This window comes from Coffea arabica, chromosome 1e, assembly GCF_036785885.1.
Source record: "Coffea arabica cultivar ET-39 chromosome 1e, Coffea Arabica ET-39 HiFi, whole genome shotgun sequence".
Classification (NCBI taxonomy): domain Eukaryota; kingdom Viridiplantae; phylum Streptophyta; class Magnoliopsida; order Gentianales; family Rubiaceae; genus Coffea; species Coffea arabica.
Window position 1 is genome coordinate 37,432,628 of NC_092311.1, and position 3,852 is coordinate 37,436,479.

Below are 3,852 nucleotides of genomic sequence, written 5' to 3' on the forward strand. Positions count from 1 at the left end.
GGTGGCTAAAAACGGTCGTCCTAGAATAATTGGCATTCTCACATCTTCCTCAATATCTAAGACAACAAAATCCACAGGTATTATAAATTGTCTTACACTTATGAGCACATTTTCCAAAATACCAATTGGATGTGTGATTGACCGATCCGCCAACTGCAATATGATATTGGTAGCTTTCAACTCTTGAAGTCCCAACCTCCGGGCAACCGATAATGGCATAAGTGACACACTTGCACCTAAATCACATAAAACATTAAAAAAATGCAATTGACCAATAGTGCAAGGAATAGAAAAACTTCCCGGATCTTTTAATTTAGGAGGGAGTCTGTTCTTAATTAATGCACTACACTCTTCCGTTAATACTATCATCTCATTATCTACAATTTTCCTCTTTCTTGACATGATATCTTTCAAGAAACGCGCATAAGAGGGAATCTGTGTTATAGAATCAATGAAAGGAATGTTAATGTGCAATTGTTTAAACATTTTGAAGAACTTTTGAAACTCCCGATCCTGTCCATCTTTCTTCAACCTGTGAGGAAAAGGAATTTCATTAGAATTTAATTGAGGAGGAGGTTCATCAATATTAATGACTACATTATCATTTTGGCTTGGTTTTACTCCTCCATATGCTTGCTCCTTATCTTTTTCACCACTTGAATTACTAGAGTTAGGTCCCTCAACCATTTTACCACTTCTAAGAGTGATAGCATTGACTTGCTCTCTCGGATTCACTTCGGTTTTACTCGGCAATTCACCAGGGTTTCTGTTGTTGATCGCATTGGCAATTTGACCAATTTGAATCTCCAAATTTCTATACATCCCAGCCAATTGGTCCAGCCGCCCCTCAACTCGCTCGAATCTATCCGAAGTAACCTTAGCACGCGTTTCCACAGCGATCTCCCAACCAGGTTTGGTTTCAACTTGTTGTTGCCTTGATTGAAATCCCGGTGGATTGGCTGGCCTTGGTTGATTTCCTTGGTCCTTCCATCCAAAATTTGGATGATTTCTCCACCCCGGATTGTAAGTATTCGAGTAGGGGTTATTTTGAGCATTACGATTATAATTATTAACGAATTGTACCTGCTCAAAATCAACACACTCATTAGTATCATGTTCACCTCCACATATAGAACAACATGCTACATGTGCATTAGATGAACTTGGACCAACTCCACCTTGTCTACTTAGCAACTTCATCACATTATTCATTTGAGCACTCAGCATATTGAGAGTGTCCATTTCTATCATACCTGCATGACGTCTTGTATTACCTCTCTCATTGGCCCATTGGTAGTTATTTGCTGCCATTTCTTCTATCAAAGTATGAGTTTCTTGGGGTGATTTACCCATTAAAGCTCCACCTGCAGCTGCATCGATCATAGTTTTAGTAGAAAAACTAAACCATTATAGAAGGTTTGTATGATTAACCACTCCGGCAGTCCATGATGTGGACATTTCCGAAGCAAATCTCTAAACCTTTCCCATGCCTCATATAATGATTCACCTTCTAATTGGCTAAAACTAGTGATATCCATTCTAAGCTTAGCAGTCTTACCTGGTGGAAAATACTTATTTAAGAATGCTCTTGATAAATCATCCCATCCGGTGAAAGTATTAGGAGCATGAGAGTGTAGCCAAAGTTTGGCCTTATCTCTCAATGAAAATGGGAACAATCTTAGCCTTATAGCATCATCACTAACTCCATTCATTTTAATTGTATCACAAATTTCCAAGAATGTAGCTAAGTGTGTATTAGGATCTTCTACTGCATTACCTCCAAATTGAGATTGTTGAACCATTTGGATAAGTGATGGTTTAATCTCAAAGTTGTTAGCATTTACCGAAGGCCTTACTATACTCGTTTGAGATCCTTGTGTTCCCGATAGAGCAAAATCTCGTAGAACTCGCCTATTTGCTTCGTTTTCTGCCATTTCTTCTTCAAATTGTAATTCTATCAAGATATCTTCTATTGGCTGCCAAACCTCTTGTTCCTCTTGATGTGATGTACTCCTCCTTTGTCTGTGTAATATTCTTTCAATTTCAGGATCGAAATGTGTAACTTCTCGATTTGATCGGTGCATATACTACAAACAAAAACAAGAGAAATTTTGCAGTTTTAATTCAACAACTTGAATAAAAAACAATGAAAATATCTAAATTAATAGAGATGATTAGGCCCTAATATTGCCGCTCCCCGGCAACGGCGCCAAAAACTTGACGGGATTTTTATATCAATGCAAGTTCAATTCCGATTTTACACCCATTGGACTGCAAGTATACATGTCGCAATTGTAGTACAAGATGTGTATCGGGTCGATCCCACGAGGAGCAATTTAAACAATTACTAAACCCTTGTTTTCTCTATTATTTAGACTTACAATTAATTTGAGCAGAGAAAGTCTAATGCTGTAATCTACAAATCTGATATACAAATCTAGTTTAACAAATGCTGAATGCAAATAGAGAAATTTCACTCAAGAAAGATTCTAGGGATGTAGATTCCACTTATGGCATAAACAACACAAATTAATGGATTTACTTCTTGCTATTATTCTTGTTTAACCAGAGATTCATTTTCAAATTTATCAAGTCTCATTCTCATGATGAAATGGCCTAAAATAGTTCAGTTTTCCCTATTTTCATGGTGAAATACTACTACTACTCTGTTTTCTTTCATGAAATGCTAAGTAATCCACTTAAGTGTATCTCTATTTTCATGAACATACAACTTAGACTCTACTCATGTGTTTCCATTGTTACTACCAATTCTCATTGAATAATAACAACTATAAACATGCTATTGGTGATCAATCAACAACAAGTAATTACAGCTACACAAGTAGACAAGTTAATACAAGATATAACAAGTGTAAATCACATTCAGTTAGTATTATTTAGCCATAAGTTTCATCTACTCCCTAGATTAAGGGATTTAGCTACTCATGAATGATTTAACAATCAAACTCACAAGTTTATTAATGCCAAACATCATGAAGTACAAGTACAAGAAAGATAAAAGAAAGCTTAGCCAATTGAAGGTGAAGCTCTCCAATTCCTGCTATGCTCTTGCACAATATGATTACAAGTGAAAACTCCAAATACTTCTCCAAGAACTCCTATCTAGATAGAAACCAGATACAAGAAAGAAAACTAGCTACGTATGGTAATTCCTACTTCTCCCCTGTGTTTCTGCATAAAAGGTGGTAGAAAGTCTATCATCTCTCACTTCATAATTTCTTCCACTCAGATTTTGTAAAAAGAAGTCAAAGATATGATGTTTCCTTTTGTCCACACTCATTTGGTCTTCTCTTTTGTTGCAGAAGCATGTGCCACCGATTTCTGTCCCTCAAAATAGCTGGAAAGTTGTGAAAAAGGTAAAGAAAAACGGTTGTGGCACTTGCTGAGGAGAGAGACAGATCCGAGCCTCGGATCCGAGGGTTGAAAAATGATCCGAGCTCGGATCTTCAGGATCCGAGGACTTTCCTTGATGGATCCGAGGTCGGATCTTCCTGACCTCGGATACACTCCGCCAGAAGTACAGACGAGGGCTCAGATCTCTCTTGTACACACGGATCCGAGCTCAACACGGATCCGAGCTCAACTTGTGCATGAATTTCATACTTCAATTACCTTCACAATTTCACAAAATTAATGCATTAATCCACTCATTTATCAATTTTTGAACCCTTAAACAATATTTAAACAATTATCACCAAAAGAGTTCAAATATGGCTTTAATCTTCTGAAAACATACCAAAAATTCATGCCAAATTCGTACAAAATGTACGTTAAATATTCACTTATCAAGAAGCTTTAATGTGTGGCCCATGTGTTTGTCCAAAAGTCAGC

The 3,852-nt window shown here is 37.0% G+C and overlaps 1 non-coding gene across 1 annotated transcript; it reads left to right on the top strand.

Moving 5' to 3' along the window:
- The first annotated feature begins 1,440 nt into the window (after positions 1 to 1,440).
- On the top strand, positions 1,441 to 1,547 carry LOC113719537 (small nucleolar RNA R71). Its single transcript, XR_003454914.1, has one exon. It is a non-coding gene; the product is annotated as a small nucleolar RNA R71 (small nucleolar RNA).
- The last annotated feature ends 2,305 nt before the right edge of the window (positions 1,548 to 3,852 follow it).